This window comes from Meriones unguiculatus, chromosome 1 (genome assembly GCF_030254825.1).
Source record: "Meriones unguiculatus strain TT.TT164.6M chromosome 1, Bangor_MerUng_6.1, whole genome shotgun sequence".
Lineage (NCBI taxonomy): Eukaryota > Metazoa > Chordata > Mammalia > Rodentia > Muridae > Meriones > Meriones unguiculatus.
In genome coordinates this window covers 110,919,985-110,943,926 of record NC_083349.1, presented here as the reverse complement: position 1 = coordinate 110,943,926, position 23,942 = coordinate 110,919,985, and the positions used below count along the sequence as shown (strand labels likewise).

The window sequence follows — 23,942 nt, the reverse complement described above, 5'->3', positions numbered from 1 at the left end:
CAAAGGCCTGCTTCCTAAGGCCCAAAAGCCCTGAACAGGATGTGCTCATTCATGACTGAAGCACCAGGGGCTTCCAGTCTGGCAGGTGTAGCTCAGCAAATGGGAATCCAGCCTGCATTCAAGAGTCAGACATGCTTCCCGTCTGGCGTGTATCCCTGGCTCTCAGCTTATGTCATCGTAATTCTCTGCAGACAAAGCAGATACCAGTTCACTTATTGTAATAATCTAGCTAATAATAGAGGTTTTTACACTAGACAGGGCATTTGTTTTTTTACCTTTTTATTGTTCATTTTTGTGGTGCTACAAATGGAACCCAGGGTTTTATGCATACTAAACATTTGTTATGTCACAGAGCTGTGCTATCAGCTCCTGATTTGTAAAAAAATTAGTTAATTTTTGCAACAAAGTTGAGAATTAAATTTCTGTTGTGATCAGCTAAACTTGATTGATGTAAAAAGGAGAGGTAAAAATCAGGCCTCACCTTATGTTTGAGAATTTTCTCAGGCCTAGTTTTTATTTTCTTTTGCCCCTTTATCTAGAAAAGATATTGCTCTTCTGCATTCAGATAGCAGTGTTTTAATTTAAAGCATGTAGTAGATTAGATCCTTTGGCACTGCATGATCCAGAGTGACCAAACAAACTTTTGTTTCTAGTGTTAGAGTTTTTTTTTTCCTTTTTTATTTGAGATGAATTTTAATAATGATAACTGCTAGACCTGGGGTACATGCCTGTAATTCCAGCCACCTGGAAAGCTGAGGCGGGTTCACAGGGTTAGGGTTTGTTGGGGCTACACAGCGGATTTAAGGCCTGCCTGAGTACTGCAACAAGACTGTCTCAAAAGAGAATGGGCAGGGGAGAAAGGAGATGGGAGGGAAGACAAGGAAAGGCAGGGAAAGAAGAGGGGAGAAAGAGTTGGGGGATACATGTCTGTGTTATTACTAGTTCTTTAAAGATTGAGACAAGAAGGTCACAAATTTGGGGCTAGCCTTGGCTACAAAACACTCTCAGAAAGGAAGGAGAGGAAGTGAGGGAAACAGAACAAAAACAGGAGTGGTGGTGGGTAGGCACAAAGTATCCCAAACGCTAACACTGTAGCAGGGGGAAACACAGGTAAGTGTGAAGCTGAACTTGGTATTTTAAAAAATGATAGGCCTTTAGACTTGCCCTGTCTTGACTTCACTTATGAAAATAAAATCCAAGCTATGAAATTACAGCCCAAACTAGAATCAGCAATGTGAAGCTGGTCATGTCCTCCCCCTGGCTGGGGAGGAGCTGCTGGATCAGGAGTTTTCTGCTGGGGAACTCTAGTGGTAACTATGGTGTGGATGTTTGGTGCTATTTGCCATTCTGATTTCTTCCTTTCTTGTTGAATGCATTCAATTGGTAAATCTTCTGTAGCTATTATAATGTAGAACTGCCTAAATCAGTAGACCCATGGAGGAAAACAAGAAAGAGCAGAAATGGACTACTTGCAGATTGATTTAGCCTCAAAGCCATTCCTCCATGGGTGAACTTTTTGTTATGTGATCTACTGGTGTTGTCATTAGGCCCTGAAACCGTAAGCTGAAATCTATACAACTATAAGCCAAAATAAATATTTGCATATGTATGACGCTGCCATAATAAAACCCATTACTTTGTATATTATCTTAAAAATTAATAAATAAATAAAACTTGTCTCTTTTTAGGCTGATTATTTCTGCTATCACAGAGATGGAAGGCTGATTAATTACCATCGTTTGGTGCCTATTCTTTGGATTAACTTTCAAAACCTTAATCAGTGAGTGAAAATAATTATTAATAGTTTCTATAAAAGTATATTAATCTACCATAGCAGTATTAGAATATACTACTTCTACTGTCCCCTCCTCAGTTATGTTTTATATTATTTAAACTTTTGCTAATTAAAATTATTTTAAAATTTCACTTGTTTTCCTTCTATCCACTGATGATCATCATTTTAAAATTATTTTTGTTAAATAACAAAATTATATTTTAGTAATAATTTTGTTCAATGAAGTATTCATATACTCTTTCTACTATGATCTGAGTGTTGTATTCCTTCAGATTTTGTGTGCTGAAACCCTAAGTCCCTAAATGATAGTTTTGGGAAGTGAGATTTCTGAGATGATTTTAAAATAATTTAACCACAAATAAGATTAGTGCCTCTATAAGGAGACCTCAGGGAAAGCTCTGTGCCTTTACCCATGTAATGACTCAGCTAGACCATAGTACATGTGTACCAAAATGTAGATCCTCACCTGTTGGATGACAGATCATTTTCTGAGGAGAAGCATTATACATGTCTACTCACCCTAGACTGGGAACACACAAAAGACCGAAGTAGAGATACTATCAAAGACCAACTTGGTGATCCATGAGTTTTATTGAGGTTACAGGAATATGGGTGATAGGTTACTTACAGAAGCAGAAATTACTCAAAGACTAAAGGCCACCCCAGCACAGGTGACCACTCACAAAGTTGGGAACCTGAAGCACACAGTAGGCAGCTCACCAGGTTGGAGAGTGTACTTCCCAGTTCTCTCTGTTGCTGTAAACTTCTAGGCAGCTCAGCTGGTTTCTGTTTCTTCCAGGTAGCTGATACCATTTCAGAGTCTTCTTTGCAGCCCACTATTCAATCTGAGAGGGACTCCCATTTTTTATTGTTTTCTCTGACAGGGAGGGGCCTAGTGAATCTGATTGGTTTCAGGAACTTCCTGAAGCTCTTTTGAGTTGTTTGCCTTCCTGCTTAAGGAACTTCCCTACAGTATGGAATATTTCAGTCTCAGAGGAAACTGTTAAGCAAAATCACCACATACTAAATCAGCAAGCACCTTGATGTTGGAGTTCCCAACCCAGAACTGAGAATATCCTGTACTTTTTACACTAACTAGTTTGTGTTATTTTATTATGGCAACTCAAGGCAGATCAAATCACTATCCACATATATATTGTAGTATTTCTTTTTTTAATTTATTTATTTTTTATGTTAATCACAGGTTATTTACTTTGTATCCCAGCTGTAGCCTCCTCCCTCATTCCCTCCCAATCCCATCCTCCCTTCCTCATTTTCTCCCTGCCCCTTTCCAAGTCCACTAATAGGGGAGGACCTCCTCCCCTTCCATCTGACTCTAGCTTATCAAGTTGCTTCAGGACTGGTTGCAATGTCCTCTTCTGTGGCCTAGCAAGGCTGTTCCTCCCTCGGGGGTGATACTACTCAGCAATTAAAAGTGAGGAAATCATGAAATTTGCAGGCAAATGGTGGGACCTAGAAACGATCATCCTGAGTGAGATATCTCAAAAGCAGAAAGACACACATGGCATATACTCACTTATACAGACCTATAATATAGGATAAATATACTGAAATCTATACACCTAAAAAGATAAACAAGAAAGAGGACTCGGGGTAAGATGATCAATCCTCACTTAGAAAGACAAATGGGATGGACATTGGAGATAGGAGGAAAACAAGTAACAGGACAGGAGCCTACCACAGAGGGCCTCCTAAAGACTCTACCTATCAGTGTATCAAAGCAGATATTAAGACTTATAACCAAACCTTCGGCAGAGTGCAGGGAATCATATGATAGAAGGGGGAGTTAGTAAGACCTGGAGAGGACAGGAGCACCACAAGGACCAAATATATCAGGGCACAGGGGCCTTTCATAAGACTGTTTCTCCAACCAAGGACCATGTATGGATATAACCTAGAACCCCTGCTCAGATATAGCCCATGTTAGCTCAGTGTCCAAATGGGTTTTCTTTTTTAAAAAATATCTATTATTATTATTATTATTATTATTATTATTCATTATGAGTATATATGTACTTGGATGTGTATACAGGTGCTCACAGAAGCCAGAGGTATTGGATGCCCCTTGAGCTGGCAATACAGGTGATGTGGACAGTCTAATGTGGGTGCTGGAAATCAAGTTCAGGTCTTCTGGAAGACCAGCATGTGCTCTTAACCACTAAACCATCTCTCCATCCCCTATCTTAATATTCCTGTTTTATCAATTCACATGAGTTCTTTATGTAATATACTCAGAAAGGCTTATTTTATTTTATAATTCATTCATTTTTCATTTATTTGTATATACATAGGAAGGGGGTCCACAGAGGCCATAAGAAGGTATTCAGAAACCTTAGAGCTAGAGCTACATGCAGTTGTAAATCACCTGACATAGGTGCTGGGGCCTGACCTCCAGGCCTTCTGAAGAGCAGAATAAGCTCTTAACCACTGAAGCAGCCCTCCAGTCTTCAGAAGGGTGTTTTAAAATCATCTGTTATCTGTTGTCTCTCAATTTACAGATTATTTTATTATCTACTTACAAGAAACAAGGATTCATTTTCTTTTGAAATCAATTTGCTCATCTAAAATAATCCAATTGATAGTAGCATCTTATGTCCTGGCAATATGTTCAATGAAAAGGCCATGATCAATCACAGTGATTGTGGCTCCACTGGGTATTCAGTAAATGCAACCGAGGAATGAAAAAAATCAGCATGGTGACAGAAGATAATTTTATCTGTATTTCAGCAAGGCTAACAAATGACTGGAGCCCTAAGGAAGTTTCTACAGTTTCTTACCTGATCCAAATTATAGGTGTTGTTGTTATTATCATTAGGTGTTTGTTTCTTTGTTTTTAACAAATTTCTGTTTTCTATAAATACTAATAACATTACTCTGGGGCTGTGATTATTGGTATGCACCACCATACTCAGCTCTGTCATTATTAAAATATAGAAATTGTAAAAGTTAATAAAATAGACTATGATTTTTCTATAAATGACTATAGTACCCAGTAATCATATCCAGCATGATATCCCGCATGATTCTACCCTCCCCGACTTCTCTCCCTAGCACCATTTGTAGTCCCTAGAAATTTTATACTTTCTGGTCTTCTTAAATATTTTTAAATATTTTAAAAAGTATTTTAAGTTTATTAATGTGCAAGGATGTGTGTGTGTGTGTGTGTGTGTGTGTGTGTGTGTTTAGAGGACAAGTTTGGGAAGTTGGTTCTCTTTTCCATTATGTGTTCTGAGGATCAAACTCGTGTTTTCAGGCTTGAGCAGCAAGTGCTTTTATCCACTGAGCCATCTTGCAAGGCCCAACTTTTATTTTTTTTTTTTAAGTTTCCAGAAATGATAGAGAATGTGTGATACTTGTCACCCTATGACTAGTTTATTTTGCTTAACATTATGTCCTCCAGATCCATCCATGCATGTTGTTGCAATTGACAAACTTTTCTTCTTTATGGATGAATACTACCTCATTGTGTACATACACTGTTCATTTATTTTTCTTTCTTTTTTTATCTGCTGATGGGCATGGAGGTCTTCATTTTAGGTGCTGTGACTAGAATGGTGTTGCATTATTCATGGATACACAGGTTTTGTACACTGACTTCATTTTCTTTGTCCCTGTACCCAGACTGGGACAGCTGTTTCCTGTAGCATTCTCTTGATTTGTGTGTTCTGTCTTAGGATAGGAGCAATAGGATTGTTAGAAGATTTAAACAGAAACACAAAATTCTACTCTAATACCAACATGTTCTGGTAAGACTTGTTGTGACTCCTTAGAGATTTACGGAAAGGTCCATGAACTTAATACCTTTCAAGTTTATCCTTGCTCTTAATTTGATGTACTGTGTAATCTAAATTGATTTGGTTTTATAGAGTAGGCCTTGAGGCAGAGACCAGGTTTTAACATGTACTCAACAGCTTCTACTGTACTTTCAGTTCTTGGAAAATAATAATTAATGGTTAGGCATTGGGTGTTTGGCATAAAACCATGACTCTAAGTATAATTAACTTTAAGAGCTATTTTGGTATCTGTTGAAAGTGAGATGTGAAATGCTTTACGGCTTCATAGAAGGAGTCAGAAATTTATCCTGTGCTTGAGACATGTTGAAATATGTAATATGTAAGTAGAATTGCCTGATGAGCATGAATGCTTTGGTTTTAATGGAAGAGCAGTAGAAACTCTCGAATTAACGTCACAAACGTCAGCTAAGAGTTTAGAGTCTCCAAACACTTAAAGCACCCATGTTTGTAGTTTAAAAAAACAAAATCTTGAAATTCATTATATCTTAAAATGACTATCAGTAAATCTAGCAAGTTCTATAATTTGTTTGTTTCATAACTTTGCATTATGACTATTTCTAAATTTAAAAAAAAATTTTGTTTTGTTTTTTTGAGACAGAGTTTCCCTGTTTTAGCCTTGGTTGTCCTAGAACTCACTTTGTAGACCAGGCTGGCCTTGAACTCACAGAGATCTGCCTGCCTCTGCCTCTGGAGTGCTGGGATTAAAGGTGTGCATCATCACAGCCTGGTACATTATAGCTATTTCAATACCAGTTGGATTTTTGGTTTTGTTTCTTTGGCTGTGCTGGAACTTACTTTATAGACCAGGCCTGCCTCTGCCTCCCAAGTGCTGGGATTAAAGGCGTCTTGTTGTTGTTTGCTGGTTTGTTTGTTTTTAAAGCTCAAATGTTGAATGATTTCCAAATATCTATTCATGCAGATGTGTGGATGTGCAGCCACGTGTGTAATACATGCAGACGCGCTTACACTGAAGGCACCCTCTCTTTGCTACTGCCATAGGAACATCTTCAGCTGCCTCTTGGATAATCTCGGTGTTCTTCAGAGTGTTGCCAAAAGTGTGTGGACTTGGACTTCGTGGGCTGAGAAGGAAAGGTGGCAGCAGCAGAAGCAGCTCAGGCACCAACACCTCTGTGAGCACCTCCAATGAGAGAGCTGCACACAGTGTCTTCTGTCTCGTAGGCTGGGGCTCAGTACTTACAAATGGATAATTGATTGGTCAGGCAGCAGGTGGTAGCGCCAGTACACACCCTAACCCTTAATCCTAGCAGGGACAGGTGGGTCTCTATGAATCAAGGCCAGCCTGGTTTACAGAGCTAGTTTCTGGGTAGCTAGGGCTACACGGATAAACCCTGCCTCAAAAAAAAAAAAAAAAAAAAAAAAAAAATATTTAAAATGGGTAATTATAAATAAAGTATTTTCTTGAGATCTGGAGAAGGAAATCTTTGGAATCTTAATTTATAATCACAGTTGATCAGAAGGTGCAAACCTGTACTGGAAAAGGGGAGCGTTCTTATGGGGCTGAGCCTTGCCCTGTGGAACCCAACACTACTGCTTCCAGGTAGACCAGGCCAGAATTCTGAAGAGAATCAGAGGCTTCCTGCGGGTGTTCCCTGGAGAATCTACGGCAGAATGCATTGGCTGGGGTGTGCAGGGTGGCACAATTGTTTTTCACTGTGAGAAGGTAGGCAGAGAAACTGAGTTGGTTTTATTTATTTATTTTTCCTTACACCTTCCAGTTACTAGTCTGAGAGGAAAAATTTAAAAACTCACACTCGGCAAAGCTGTGTTTAGCAGAGAGATAGTACCTGTATTTTACCCTTTATATTTTTATCTTTTACACTTTTTAAGGTACTGCCTGCCCTAGACTGAGCAGGCATGTTCTAATCTTAATTTGGCTCTTTTTTTGAAAGTTCTTTTTAGATTTATTTTATTTTGTGTGTATGAGTATTTTGCCTGCATGTTTGTAAGTATACCACATGCATGCTGGGGCCTGTGGACTTGAGAAGAAGACATCAGATTTCCTAGAACTGGAATTACAGGTGGTTATGAGCCACAGTGTGGGTACTGGGAACTGAGCCTGCATCCTCTGCAGAGCAGCAATGTCTTTAACCACCGAGCCATCCCTCTATCCTCATAATTTGGTTCTTTATGTAGGTGACTTCATAGGAAGAAAATGCTGATGGAGCTTACTAGGCTGGCCTAGGATGATGTGGTGACTTTGAGTACAAGTAAATGCATTTTCCCAGTTTGTTCATCAGCCTCTGTGATGATATACTCTCAAGTGGGCTGACAAATGGGGTTTTGGAGACAAGAAGGCTTCGAACCAAGGAATACTAGCAAGGAATGTGCCCTTTACTCTGCTGGAGGCAGGCTGTATCTAGTTCTTCTCCGTCCTCAGTTTGCAGCCCAAGGCCTGGCCCCAGCAGAGGCTGATTTATCTGCACTAACAATCCTTACTATTAAAGCCCATTCTATAATTGTAACCTCATTTTGTAATTAATTTTTTAAAAAATCACATAATCTAAGATTTTTCAACTTTCAAAAATTTATCCATATCAACCTATTATTATATACACTAATTTAAGAAAAATTTTCAGGGTAAGCTAAGGGTTTAGCCCAGTGGTAGAACACTGGTTTAGCATGTGCAAAGGCCTGGGATCAATCCCTGGAAATGGAAAATATATGTTTAAAATTATTTATGTACGTGTGTGTGTACACATACAAAATGAACAAATAACCATCCATAGAGAAAATTTTGTTAATATTTTAGTATATACATACTCTGGGTAATTTTAGTAAATATGTACAAATATATATATATTACAAAAATGGAGTTTTACCATAATGCAGTTTTGTACCTTGCCTTCTTTCTCTTGTTTTTGGTGGTGGAGGAGGGGCTGAGACAGCATCTTTCTTTGTAGCCCTGGCTGGCTTAATCTTGGCTTTGTAGCCCCAGAAGGCTCCTAAGCCTCCCAGGTGCTAGGATCACAGACATGTGCTAAAGCTTGCCTTTTTAAAAGCTTGACATAGGGGCTGGAAAGATAGTCCAGTGGTGAAGAGCAAAATTTTCTCTATGGATGGTTAGAACCCTGACTAACCCAAGTTTTGGTACTAAGTGATTTTAGAGCAACAGAAGTATAAGAATGGATCTTTAAAGTATCTGGAACAAATGTTCCAATGTGCCAGCAACTATAGTTATTTACTGAAGCCTCTCCTAGAAGCTTGGAGAACACTAAAAGCCCACTGAGTGGAGATTCTAGGTTCAGTACAGAAGCTCAAACAGTTAAAAAAAAAAAAAAGGTGTTTGTCAAAAGAGGGCCTACTAAAAAGGAGTTGGGCACCACATGTAAAACCTAATCTTCTACAGTGGGAGGCCCAGAGCACATGCCCCTCACTGGTCCTATAAGACACAAAATGGTGAGAGGAACACCAGCACATCTGAAGAGTTTTGTTGTCATTACCCTTTTCATTGTGCCAGATCTTAGGGCTGGAGATGCTGCTGCTCATTTGGATGGATTAAATGTAGTGGGCTTGATTGGGCCCCAGAGTAGAGGGGCCAGGAGGCAACACTGAATCACTAAAGGTAAGATGATAGTACTTATTGCAATGGGTACTATAGGCAAAGTGATTTTTATGGTAACATGACTCGTATAGACCTTTGGTACTAGCTAATCAGTCACAATGTTTCCAGGCTTGAAATAGAAGAATAAAATCTTTATTTTAAAAAAATAACTTTTGGAAGTACTTTTGATAAGTTCAACATATGGGGAAAATGGGCTATAAAGCATTGCTATGATTTCATTTTAAGTTTAAAGTGTATCTCTTTAAAATGAGAGAAATGATTTTGAAGGTTCACCTTTAGACCTCATTTAAATTCCTGATTCTGCTTTTCCAGCAGTTTTGTCTTAGACAGGTTATTTCAGCTTTCTGAGTCTTTTTCATTCCTGAAGGAGCCCTACATTCTCCTTTGTAAGTTTGTTTCAAACACTGGGTCAGCTTATACAGTCCTTGGGCAACTTGGGTCTGCTCGACTCATACACCGATGGGCAATGAAACCACAGGGCAGACTTGTAGGTATTTCAGGGTTAGTTTGTTTGAAACCCATTCTAGGAATTCTTATTAAATTTGGCCTTGTTACTAAATTTACTTCCTAGGTCTGTAATAATAAACTGAAGGGTCAGAATTTAGACACATACTTTCTAAATCAGAATGTGTGTAGATGTCCGTGTTTACACTTTACAGCTCCAAATTTATAATGATTTGGTGTGGGGGTTTTCTGCTTTACAATGGTGTAGCAGCCTTAACCTTCAGCAGACACCATGCTTCAAGTTTCCTCAGGCTAGGTATGTGCAGTATGGTACTGTCTCACATTGCTGGGCAGTAGCAGGAAGCCACAGCTTTTAGCAGCCAATATTTTAGAGTGTGCTGTGTTGCCATACTACAATGTTTGGAAGCCTAATCACATTAAATATATTTTGATATGATATTTCAAATTATTAAGGGTTTATTGGGACATGACACCATTGTAAATCCAGGAATGCTTGTATCATCTAGGTTGGCATATGTGTGAAAGAGAGTTTGGATCCTTAACCCCTGAATATTTTACCCCCCCCCCCCCATGGAGACAGCTCTCTTATTTGAATAGAGGGTATAGATGTTACTTACTGTTCTGTTTTGTTCTGTTTGTTGTTCTTCAGGCTAGTAACGTGACCCTCATCCCTATAACAATCTGCAAAATGAGCAGGTCTTCAAGTTTAAGCAGGTCCCCTGGGTCCTTTGCCCTCAGGGCTACACCTTAACTATGTTCTGAAAGAACAGGAAATAGAACCAAAGGAAAAAGAACCCTTCCCCTTTAGCCCTAACAGGACTGTCTCCTTCACCAACTTTAGTTAAACTCCCTTTCCCCTCTTTTACAGCAGGTCTTTACCTTGGTGTCCATCCTCGCTGGGCCTGACTAGCCCAGGTTAGCAAGAATCTTGCTAAGTGAGTTGTATCTGATCAAATTCTTTATCCTCCAGCCTTGTGTTTGAGTCTTCAGCTTCCTTCGGTAAGAGTCCTATCAAATCCACTTAGTAAAGCAACAAAAAGCTGGGTGTGGCAGTACAGACCAGAGGCAGAGGCAGGCAGATCTTTGTGAGCTTGAGGCCAGCCTGCCGCACATAGTGAGTTACATGACAGTTAGGGGTATGCAAATAGACCCCACCTACCCTACCCCACACAAAAAAATCATGTCATTTCTTAGTAATTCTTGGAAAGTTTTTATCCACTGACACCCTTCCTTCTCAGAGGCTGCCAATGCCTATCTGTCCATATTGTGTTCAGGGTTAAGACAGATTGCTTCACTCACTGCAAGACAGCATTGTGGTATTCCCTCAGAATAAAATCTACCTATTTTTTTTAAACAATTGTTATATATTTTTTTTTTCTTTAATAATCTTAACAAATCCAGTCCAGGTTACCACAGAGAACCATTTTTTAAAATCTAAAGACTTAAATAGGAGGCAGCCGGGAAGGCCATTACATGGCTAGGCAAATGCTTTTTACTGCTTAGCACCTTCCATTCTGAGCACCACCCTTAGCAATAAAACCCGTGTGTCCTTGACCCGTATAAAGCAACTCCCCATTCCCCCCACCCCTCGCCCAGCAGTGGAGTTTGTGTAAGCAAATTCTTGTTTTTTGTTTTTTGTTTTTTTTTTTAAGCAAATCCTTGTACTCCCCCTAGAGGTTAGAATGGATATGGAACCAACTGTGTATGGTGTCTTGTTGCTTTTAACTAAAGCTGGAATTTCATTTTCTGTCTCCAGGAAACTAGCAGAGGATTAGAAATGTCCTGCCTTTGAGCAGCTGTTTTCTCAGTTCTTGCTTAGATGGGCCGTCAAACCCATTTTTGAAGTATGCTTTGATGTTATACCCAGGGAGCCAGCGACTCCAACAGAACTTTCTGTCAAGTAAAACAACAAAAAAGTGGTTCTCCAAATGTATTCTGTGTAGCACCTGCAGAAAATATCCTGCTGTGTTTGTTTGAATAAAGATTTCTGGACCCTGCCCCAGCACCTTGGGAGAGATGCAATTCTTACACATATTAAGGTGTGAGAACCACTTGAGGACATTATTCCAATCCATATCTCATTGAAAACTGCAAAGCAATGAATCAAGCTCATTAGACAGGATTTTATCCACAAGCCCAATATACCTTCTAGTCATTCTCCCTGAACATAGATGTTGCATCCTGACCACAAACCTGACAAACACCCTTCTTTTTTCAATCTAGATCCTTGAATATGCTTTAAAAACTTGTCTTCCTTATCTACCTTCTTTTATTTTGTCTAGATAGAAGTGTATCAAGTGGGCTGCTTGATCTAATGTCAGTCTCTGATTCTGGGAAGCCAATGGGTCAAAAGGTGTATGACAGCATTCCCGACATAAATCCTTTCTTTCTTTTCTTTCTTTCTTTTCTTTTCTTTCTTTCTTTCTTTCCTTCTTTTTTTTTTTTTTTAAGAAAGTATTTATGCCAGGTATGGTGTCATACACCTTTTGATCCCAGCATTCCGAGGCAGAGGCTCGAGGATATCTGAGTTTGTGGCCAGCCTGGTATACAGAGCAAGTTCCAGTACAGCCAGGACTACACAGAGAAAACCTGTCTCAAAACAAAACAAATAAACATTTTAAAGATTTATTTATATTTTATTTTACATGTATGAGTGTTTTGCCTGTGTGTACGTCTGAGCACCATGTGTGTGTGGTGCCCACAGGGTCAAGAGAGAGTGTCAGGTCCCTGGGCCTGGAGTTGCAAATGGTGGTTAGCTGTCATTTGGGTGCTAGGAATAGAAACCAGGTCATCTGCCAGATCAGCCGTTGCTCTTAACTGCTGAACCATTTCTCCCACCCTAACTACCCCTTCTTTAAAAGTATGTAAAGTTGAACTAATTGTACATAAAGACCACCACTGAATTTAAGTATAATTTCTCTTTGGAAGTATGTTTAAACTGCCCATTCAAAGAACGCATCCCCAGACCTTTTGCTTTGGTAGTTTTGATTGGTGTGAGAAACCTATATTTTATCAAGCATCCCAACTTGGTGATTCTGATACAGGTGGCCAGGAGATTTTTGCAGGTCTTTGTTTTGTTTGAGGTAGGATCCCATGTATCCGAGACTGGCTTTGAACTCAAGAATGACCTTGAGTTATGATCCTCCTGCTTCTACTTCCTAAGTGCTGTAATTCCAGGCTCACGCCACCACACCCAGTTTTATTCGGGGATGAGGATGTAACCCAAGGCTTGGTACACATCAGGCAAATGGTCCTCCAAGTAAGCTCTATTCCAGATCTCTTCAATGATATCTTAATAACTACTGTCTTATATGTCAGACTTTCCTAACAAGCATAATGTTTCTAGAATGCTGTACAACCAAATCCACACAGAACTTACAAACTACAAGTATTTGAAGTTAATATGAAGAAAGATAGTAGAGTTAGAGTGATATATAAGTAGAACAGAAGTTGTAATTTCACACCTTTTCTCTCAGTATTGTATTTTTCTTTTTTATTCTTTCATATATTACATCCTGATGGTAATTTCCCCTCCTCTCCAGTTCCTATCCCCACCTCCTCCCTTCCCCAGATCCACTCCTCCTTTTCCTTTCAGGAAAGATCAGGCCTCCGAGAGATACCAACAAAACATGGCATATCAAGTTACAATAAGACTAGGTACACAACCTCAGATCAAGGCTGGACAAGGCAACCCAGTTGGAGAAAAAGGGTTCCCAAAGCTGGCAGAAGAGTCCGAGACAGATCCTCGATCACTGTTAGGAGTCCCACATGAACAATAAGCTACACAACCATAACATATGCAGAGGACCTAGGTCAGACCCATACAGGCTTCCTCATTACCAATTCAGTCTCTGTGAGCCCCTATGAGCCCTGGTTAGTTGATTTTGTGGGCTGTGTTCTGGTGGTGTCCTTGACTCCTCCTGACTCCTATGACCCTTTCTTCCTCTCTTTTGAGGGACTCTTGAACTCTACCTAACGTTTGGCTGTGGGTCTCTGCATCTGCTCCTGTCAGTTGATGAGAAGCCTCTCATGATGACCATGCTAGGCTTCAGTCTACCAGTGTAGCAGAATATCATTAGGAGTCTTTTCATTGACTTGTTTTATTTTATTTTGCCAGTTGTGTTTGGTTCTATCCTGGACTCTGGTCTATCCAGACTCTGGTTCCTGGCCCTGCAGGCACTCTCAGGCATGGGCTCCCTCTCCTTGATGTGAGTCTCAAGCTGGACCAGGCCACTCCCACAAGTTCTGTGCTACCTTTACCTCAGCACCTCCTGCAGGCAGGACAAATTTGTAGGTCGAAGGTTTTGTGGCTGAGTTGGTGTCATGATCTCTCCACTGGAAGTCTTGCCTGGTTACAGAAGCTGGCTGGTTCATGCTCTCTGTCCTTATTACTAGGATGATTCCAGGAAGTTTCCATTGCACTAGGTTTCTACCTTGCCCCTGAAATCTTTCTTTCCCTCCCCCGCAATTCCAGCCCTCTTTCCCAGTACTCTCCCTTCACCACCATCCCCCCCTAATATCTGATCCCTCCTGTTCCCATTTCCACCTGCCCTCAGTCTACCTGCAAAATCTGTTTCTCCTTTAGGTCCTTGTGTCCTTTCTTGAACCCTACTTGTTACTTAGCTTCTCCGTATCTGTGGATTATAGCATGATTATCTTGTACAGCTAATATCCACTTACAAGAGAGTACATATGATGTTTGTCTTTCTGGATCTGGGTTACCTCACTCAGGTTGATTTTTTTTCTGGTTCTATTTATTTACATGCAGCTTTCTTGATGTCATTTTTTTAAATAGCTGAGCAATATTCCTTTATGTAAATGTACCACATTTTCTTTATTCTTCAGTTCACGAACATCTTAAGTTGTTTCCAGTTTCTGGCTATTACAAGTAAAGCTGTTATGAATAGGTGAGTAAGTGCCCTCATGGTAGTTTAGAGTGTCCTTTAGGTATATGTTCAGGAGTGGTATAGCTGGATCTTGAGGTAGATCGAGTTCCAATTTTCTGAGATACTGTCATATTGATTTCTAAAGTGGCAGTACAGTTTTGCCCTCTTGCAGCAATGGAGGACTGTTCCCCTTCCTCCACATCCTCACCAGCATGAGCTGTCACTTGTGTTTTTCATCTTAGTCATTCTGACAGGTGTAAAATTGAATCTCAAAGTCGTTTTGATTTGCACTTCCCTGATAACTAAGGATGTTGAACATTTCTTTAGGTGTTTCTCAGCCATTTTTTTTTTAAATTGGACTATTTGGTTTGTTGATGTTTAGTGTTTTCAGTTCTTTATATAGTTTAGATATTAGCCCTCTGTCAGATATGGAGCTAGTGAAAAATCTCTTTCCATTCTGTAGCCTATAGTTTTGTCCTATTGATGGCGTTCTTTGCCTTGCAAAAGCTTTTCCGTTTCCTGAGATCCTATTTGTTAATTGTTGACCTCAGTGCCTTCACTATTCTTGCTCTGCTCAGGAAGTTGCCTCCTGTGCCAATGTGCTCAAGGCTCTTCCCCATTTTCTCTTCTATCAGGTTCAGTGTATCTAGTTTTATGTTGATGTCTTTGATCCACTTGGACTTGAGTTTTGTGAAGGGTGATAGACATGGATCTATTTGCAGATATCTATTTCTACATGCAGACATCCACTAAGACCAGCAACATTTGTTGAAGATGCACTTTTTTTCCATTGTATATTTCTGCTTTCTTTATAAGAAACCAGGTGTCCATGGGTGTGTAGATTTACTTCTGGATCTTCAATTTGATTCCATTGATCAATTTATCTGTTTTCATGCCAATAGCATGTGGATTTTATTACTTGAATCAGAGATGATGATACTTCCAGAAGTTATTTTATTGTATATGTTTGTTTTAGCTATCCTGGGTTGTTTTTTTTTTTTTTCAATAAGAAGTTGAATGCTGTCTTTTCAAGGTCTATAAAGAATTGTGTTGTGATTCTGATGGGAATTGCATTGAATCTGTAGATTACTTTGGTAAGACTGCCATTTTTACTATGTTAATCCTACCCATCCATGAGCAAGAGGGCTATCTGTTGCAACATCTGTCACCGCGTTGATTGTCAGGGTTGATTCAAATGATCTGGCTGGCTAGGTGGGTGTCCCCTTCCTTTCTCACTGACCCCCGTGCCTCTCTCCTAAGCTGCTGGCTCAGTGGGTGAGGACGACTTTCCCGGAAGAGAGGAGGACCAGTCTCCTGGCAAGGGCACACAGATATTCCCCTGACAGAACCTCCAAACAAGCCCTCACGCTCTCTCGCTGTCTACAGAGGACATCTGTTCCTTACATATCAGTACAAACTGGACCTTCAGATATGTCCCAAGGCAATTTAAAGTAGCCACTCTCAATTGTTTGAGATCTGATACATGAGCAGAAACACACTGGATATCCTTGAACAGGAGAAATTAAGATTGATATTTCAGCTTCACCAGGATGGTAAACCATCTGGATTGATGACCGAAAGTCCATCACTATAGCTACAGAACACCAGGGACATTGCTGTAACAACTGGCTAAGTATTGGGAAATAATTAAACTTCCATGTGGGAATTATTTATGTATTAGTGTTTTTAAATTTTTTCCTTTTTTAAAAAATTATTTTTTTATTAATTACAGTTTATTCACTTTGTATCCCAGCTGTAGCCCCCTCCCTCCTCACCTCCCAATCCCACCCTCTCTCCCTCTTCTCCTATGCCCCTCCCTCAGTCCACTGATAGGGGAGGTCTTCTTTTCCTTCCTTCTGATCCTAGTCAATTAGGTCTCATCAGGACTGGCTGCATTGTCTCCCTCTGTGGTCTGGTAAGGCTGCTCCCCCATTAGGGGGAGGTGATCAAAGAGCAGGCCAATCAGTTCATGTCAGAGACAGTCCCTATTCTTCCCCTTACTAGGGCACCCACTTGGACACTGAGCTGCCATGGCCTATATCTGTGCAGTGGTTCCAAGTTATCTCCATGGTATTTGTGTTTTTAGTTAAATTTTATGCACTCATAGGGGCTGAGATGACTTCAGGCTCCTTAACCAAATGAGATGGCTTATTTGATAAGGTGCTTGCCATGAAGACCTAAGTGTGATGTCCCAGAACCTACATAAAAAAGCCAAGCACAGTTTTATACCTGATAATTCCAGCACTGGGAAGACAGAGAAAGAGGTGGATCCTTCGGACTCACTGGCCAACTGGGCTAGCTGATTGTGGAGTTCTAGGTTCAGTGAGTGACCGACCCTGTCTTAAAAGAAAGAAAGAGAGAGAGAGAAGAGAGAGAGAGAAACAAAGAAGAGCAACTGAGGAAGACAGCTGATGTTGACCTCTGGCCTCCAAACATACACATGTGCATATATACACTGTATACACATTCACATATATAAAATTTTAAAATTTGTGTGAACCACCTGCAGCCGAGACACTTAAATTCTGAGATAAAGACATAAAAACTATTACAAGGAGCCACACATTTAATACTGTGCTGGTTTGAATAGGAATAGCCCCCATAGACTCATGGGTTTGATGCTTGGCCCAGAGGGAGCGGCACTATTAGGAGGTGTGGCCTTATTAGAGTAGGTGTGGTCTTCTTGGAGGAAGTGTGTCACTGTGGAGGCAGGCTTTGGGGTCTTATGTATGCTCAAGCTAGGCTCCAGTGTTTTACACAGTCTCCTTCTGCCTATAAATCAGGACATAGAACTCTCAGCTCCTCCAGCACCATGTCTTCCTGAACACTGCCATGCTCCCTGACAATGATAATAGACTAAATCTCTGAAACAGTAAGCCAGCCCCAATTAAATGATTTCTTTTATAAGAGTTGCTGTGATCATGGTGTCTCTTCACAGCAATGAAACTTAACTAAGACAAATATCAACACTTCAGAGGTGGAGGCTGGATGGTCAGAGAGTTCAAGGACATCCTGGAGTAAATGAGACCCTGTCCCTTCCAGGCCCCAAGCAACCACTGTACAAGCAAATACAGAAGGCAAATGGATGGAACCAGAAGAGAGAAGTACCCAGACCCAGAAAGACACACATGATATGTACTCACTTATAAGTAGATATTAGCCATAAAGTACAGGACAACTATACTACAGTAACAGACACAAAGAAGGAGGGCCTAAGGGAGGATGCTTGAATCTCAAGAGGAAATAGATGAAGTAGATGGAGGGAGAGAACTGGATGGGAGAGGGATGGGGAGGGTAACAGGAGTTGGAGGTTGGAGGGCAGCACTGGGAAAGAGAACAAATTGGTTGGGGTGTATCTCTGGGATAGGGGAGGCTCCCAGGAGTCTATGGGGATGACCATAGACTAGCTGAGACTCCTAGCAGTGGTGGTTAAGGAGCCTGAGTCACCACATCCTGTAGCCAGGTGGGACTTCAAGTAGAGGGTGGGCAACACCAACTCACCCATAAAACCTTCAACCCTCAATTTGTCCTGCCTATGAGAAGTGTAGAAATAAGATTGAGGGTGTGGCAAACCAATAACTAGCACAACATGGGACCCACCCCATGAAAGAGAGCCAAACCCTGTCAGTATTAATGATATTCTGCCATGCTTGCAGATAGGAGCCAGGCATAACGGTCTTCTGAGAGGCTTCATCCACCAGCTGTTGGAAACAGATGTAGAGACCCATAGCCAAACAACAGGCCAGGCTCAGGGAGTTCTGTGGAAGAGTAAGAGAAAGGATAGAGGGAGCAGGAGGGGTCAAGGATATCACAAGAAGACCTACAGAGTAAACTTACCTGGGCCCATGGGGGTTCACAGAGACTGAACCACCAACCAAAGGGCATGCATGGGCTTCACCTAGACCCTCTACACATATGTAACAGATGTGCAGCCTGGTTAACATGTGGGTCCCCCTAACAATGGGTGTAGTCTCTGACTCTGTTGCATGCCTTTGGATCCCTGTCCCCTAGCTGGGCTGCCCTGTCTGGCCTCAGTAGGAGAGGATGAGCTAAGTCCAAGTTGCGACTTAAGATGCCAGGGTGGGTTAATACCTCTCGGTCGCCTTTTCTTCTTTGAGAAGAAGGGGGCATGGGGAAAGGGAGGATGAGAGTGGGACTGGGAAGAGAGGAGGGAGGGGGCTAGGATCACGCTGTAAAGTGATTAAATAAATAAACAGGAAAGCTGGACATGGTGGCACATGCTTTTAATCCCAGCACTTAGGAGGCAGAGGCAGGTGGATCTCTTTAAATTCAAGAGGCCAGCCTGGTCTACAAAGCAAGTCCAGGACAGCCAAGGCTACACAGGAAAACCCTGTCTCAAACCTAACCCCTAAACAAACAAACAAATAAATAAATTAAAAGAAAAAAATTAGATTAAACTTTCCATAGCATTTGGTCAATAAATAAAAAGAGAAACCACAAAGGGACAAAATGGTGGAATTTTAAGATATAAACACTAAGAGCTTTTGTATGACAAGCCAACCAGGAGCACCTCAGGGCTGCAGTGTAACGCACTGGAAGAGGGCCCACCTGGCACGTGTGATGCCCTGGGTTCAGTCTCTAAAACCACAATAAAATAAGATTGTGACGTCCGAGCCTCTAACTCCCACAGTTAAAATCAAGCTTCTAAAATAAAAGAATAAGACCACACTAATGGGGGTACCTTTCATAAGTAACAAACCTGGAGGAGATTCTGCTAGGGGCATATGTGAAGAAGACCCAGCCACTGGCCTGATTCTGTGTCTCCCTCTCTGTCCTGTTCTCTAAGTTACTCTCTCCTGGTTTATCTTAAATTCTAGGATCACAGATGTGACAGAAACTGAAACTGTCCTCCAAGTAGCAGGAATTTCCATGGCAGTGACCAGTCCCAAGATAATAACAAACCAGACCACAGTCTCACGAGGATTACTAGCTGTGCAAATCCGCTAGACTTTGGCTCCCGTCTATATATAGCCACAAAGCTGCTGCGTACACCACAAAGGCAGATCTTAGGTCACTAGAGTCTTTATGCTTCCTTGTACATCTACACTGAAAATAAACCCTTCCCTGTCTTCAACATTGCAGAGATGAGTAACCAGGGCAAACTGTTGGGACCCCCAGAACCATGTCTTTATCCAGGTCTCTGGTAACAGGTTCAGTAAGTTTAAAGGAGGCCATCAGAGAACACTATTTTAGACTCTTTTCTTCAAATTAACTGCCAAACTCCAACTGACTTAAATAACATAGTGTTAGCATAGAAAACTAGAAATAAAGACACAGGTAGGATTTGAGATTAACTTAATTTGGGGACTCTGGCTCCATTTCCTTCTTACTAGTCTATTATATTTGTCTTCTTTTGTGTATTTGATCAATCCCCTGACTGTAGCTCAGCCTCACTGCTCTGCACGGTGTCCAGAGAGGAAACCAGCACTTCCTGAGGTGCTTATTCTTGTTCTCTCTCTCCCTCCACTTACTTAGTAGTGTATATGTGCATGTGTGTGTGTGTATGCGTGTCTGTGTCTACACGAGCATGTGAACACAGATCAAAGGACAGTTTGTAGGAATCAGTTCTCAGTTCTCTTCTTCCATCTTGTGGGTCCTGGGACTTGAATTCAAATCATCAGGCTTTGGGTCAGGTGTTTTTACCCAATGAGCCATCTTGCCAGTCTATCCCAAGGCATTCTTAAGAGTGAAGGAACTTTTCCTAGCAGTCCCTGGCACACCCTTTGGTCATGCCTGTTGTGTGATTTTTCCTAGAGAAACATGACCTAACCCAGACCAAAGTAACAATTCCATCAGAATCCAACTTGGGGAGCCAAAGTGATGGCGGTACTTACAAAATGTGTTACTTACAAGTGTGTAGGAGAGAGCTTACTCACAGGAGGCATAATGACTCAAAGACGGCTGTGTCGCCGAAGCCTGTCCCAGCACGGCTGGTTCCTGAGGGCAGCATCCTTGGTACTCCTGCACACTTCTAGGCCCCTGCACGTTGGCAAGTCACCAGGCAGCTTGGCCATGGGAAAACTGGAGTTGTTTCATGGCTGTTGTGACTTTGGGAGGGGCCTTGGGCACCTCGTAAATTTCAGCTTTCCCAGATTTGTGAGGTTTCTTCCCTTCTCAAGTCTCACGAGTCTCAGGAGTCTTTCTTCCTTCTGGTAAGGAGTGTTTCCATTCCAAGGAAATTGCTACACACGATGAACCCAAGCCCCAGGACCAATGATGTCACATGCCCGTCCAACAAGACGTGGGAAAATCTTCTCTGAGAACTCCCTCTCCTGCCCTTCCTTCTGGCTGCAGCTCACTAGCCAGTGCTTATCAAGTCCATTCCTAAGTTTGTCTGCAGCTCTTGTAGTAAGTTCTTGAGAACCTCATTCCTAAATTCTGGAGTGATAAAATAGGGATGATACAGTTTGACCGCTTGAGTTGAACAACCCGCCTGATGTCATAATGGCCCTTTCACCACGAGATGGAGCAGTTGTGCCACATCACGTCACACATCGAAGTGGCAGTAGTGCCACTACTCAAACAATATGACAAGGGCAACAGCTTGCTTTATAAGGTCTCAGGCTTTCTCAGTTCTATGACAGAGCAAGAGCAGTCCTAGGCTGCATCAGGTCTCCAAACAGAGGCGCTATACTCCAGAAGACTGGAAACCCTGCACCCTGGGGCCATACCCAGATACAGGCATCTTGTAATTAAGATGGCTTTGCGAGTTGTGTATCACACAATTGGATAGCCACAACAAAACCTATTGCAGCAGATCTCTTGCCAGTTCCACTGTAAAGCCAGGAGTTCAACCTCCGCTCACTGACTATGATCCAGTGTTCACTGAGGCCTTCAGAGCTGCTGCTCCGTGGTTGTCTCACTATGAACTTGATACTGTCTTTCTTGATACATTCCCAGCTCATGGGCAAGATGATGCATTGGGCCCAACTGGTTGTGCTTTTATAGTTCTTCTCTAAATGACTGCAGCATATGCTGGCATGACTTCTTTCATGCTTATTGAATCATTCATTGAGAGTGGACTGTCTGGAGAAGCCATGCTCCTAGGTGTAGGTGCTAAGACAGCTCTTTTAAATGAACCATCAGGCGGCTGAAAGAAACGCATGAGACACCTTCCCTCACATGAAAGCACTAAGTCTTACTAGCTATGAGGTGTTGGCTCCTAAAAACTTTCCAAATATTCATAAAGTTGCCATGAAGAGAAAAATATATAACGCATTCCATAGTTATTGCTCCAATCAAGAAACCGTGGCAAAACTTACTGATCAAGAAATACAGCAAGGCCCTTCAAGAACCTCTTCTGAAGAAAAGAAGCTTGGTGCCAGCAAATGTCTATGAAAACCCCATCCTGCAGGAGAGGGTGAAGTACCCAGTCCCGATGCAGTTCTCAGTGTTTCAGTGGAAGGTCTCCGCCCACAACCACAAAATTAAAAAAAAAAAATCAACTAATCCCCTCAATAGTCTAGAAGGCTTGTCTGTGGGGAGATGAACCCAAGGAAAAGACTGAGCGAGCCTGAATGCAAACAAAATGCAAACGAACAGATCTTGAGACACGTGAGACTGTGAAAACCTGTCTGATACCAGCAAATCCTAGATGGAGAGCAGTGGGAGGAGGTGATAAGGATGGCTTCTGAGGATGTTGGGTTGGGGTTGGAGCCCATTGTTAGTCAGGCTGTGGTACAACTTAAAAACAATTCTAAGTTTAACTATGGCCAGGGCTAGAGGCTCACGGACTGTTGGAACTTAGGTCAAAGCTGTCAAGAAGTCATTAGTTAACTTTGTATTTGTAAGGGGGTGAGGATCTCATGGTTTGCATGGTTATAGATTAGTTGCAGACTCAGTTTCACTCCTATTTTTTATTTCTTCAGTGCTGTACTTCTGTTGGAAAGGCAACTTCTTCTGTATTTAGCAATCAGGTGGGGCAATATGCACATAAATAAATAAATGACAACTTTTATCTTTAAAAAGCTCTACCTTTTTTTGGTAGCTATATTGATTACTTTATAATGGGTCTGAAAATTAAGTAGTGTTACAGTCTTTGAAAGCTATATTCAGATGGCAGAGGCAGGCAGACACTTATGAGTTCAAGGCCAGCCTCATCTACTTAGAGTTCTACATGTAGCCTAGGCTACATGGTGAGACCCTGTCACAAAAGACAAAAATAGATAGTGTGGTTTGTTGCAGGATATTTGATCTCATTGTGAACCCTGAGAATATGATCTGGAAAAACCTGTTTCAAGTTGTGGTATGGTTCATCCCTAAGAGATTTCTGCAAACAGGATTAAATAAAGTTAACCCTGCGTCAAGAGGTGGAGCAAGCAACCAGTTGACATAAAGTGAACATGGGAAGAAGCCATAGAGAGTGAGAAGAAATCCAGAGGATGGACAGAGAGATGCATAGGAAGTAGAAAGAAGGGACGTTGAAGTGAAGGGTATTTAACAGAGCATGGAGAATGGACTTTTTCCTTCTGGGATGTGAGCTGAGCAGGAAGGTCAGCTGGTGCTGTCTCTGCCTCTCTGAGCTAGTAGGCTTACACCCCAATATCTGGCTGCTGAGTCTTCTTTAGTAAAATTGGAAACAACAATGGTCCTTCATTTTCCTTCTTTTTCTGTGGGGTAGGGATGCTCTTGTTTCGTTTGAGACAGGGTCTCATGTAGTCCAGGCTGACCTCAAACTTGCTATGTAGTCAAAGATGGGCTTGAACTCCTAATCTTCCCTCCTCTGTCTCCTGGGTACTGAGATTAGGGGCATGTGCCATATATTTATTCCTTTATTTAAAATTTTAATTTAGGTTAATTAGTTTCTAATATTTCTAATTTATGTGTATGAATGTTTTCTTTCCTGTGTGTCTGTGCACCACATGTGTGCAGTGCTCATAAGAGGCTACAAGAAGGCATCAGGTCTCTTGGAACTAGATCTACAGATGGTTTTGAGCCGCCACAGGCTGCTGGGAACCAACCCCTGGTGCAAAAGCAGCCATCACTCTTAACTGATGAGGCAACCCCCCCACCCCGTTTAGTTATTTTGGTGATTTGCCCTCTTTAGACCCTTTTAGATTTAGAACTAGCTGCCCATATTCATAAAACAACTATGTATCTGTGCCAGGATTGAGTTATTGTTATGTGTATGCTGATACTTTGCGGTTGTCTGCGTTGACCTTTGTCCTCCACCTGGCAGGAAAGCAGGCACAGAAGGGACATTCCTTTTGTCAGCTGCTTTTTATTCAGCCTCACCTGGTTCCAGCCATGATATTTGGTTTTGTCTGAAGCTTTTCTCCTCCAGGAGTCTCCTGTGATCCCACCATACTATCTTCCCAGAAAAGTGGAGCTCAAGGGAGACTGGGAATGGAAGAAGCAAGAAACTCTGACAATATGAG

The 23,942-nt window shown here is 41.5% G+C and overlaps 1 long non-coding RNA gene across 4 annotated transcripts in view; it reads left to right on the top strand.

Annotated features, from left to right (window-relative positions):
• The window catches only part of LOC132646798 (uncharacterized), a 45,343-nt gene that overhangs the window by 4,931 nt on the left and 16,470 nt on the right, over nucleotides 1-23,942 (top strand). The window contains exons 3-5 of one of the 4 annotated variants that reach the window (XR_009585058.1): nucleotides 1,689-1,780; nucleotides 6,610-9,193; nucleotides 15,805-16,165. This is a non-coding gene — a long non-coding RNA (uncharacterized LOC132646798). Of the gene's footprint in view, nucleotides 1-1,688; nucleotides 1,781-6,529; nucleotides 13,606-15,804; nucleotides 16,166-23,942 lie in introns of those variants that run through there. The other 3 variants (XR_009585057.1, XR_009585060.1, XR_009585059.1) reach the window with 3 other exon arrangements.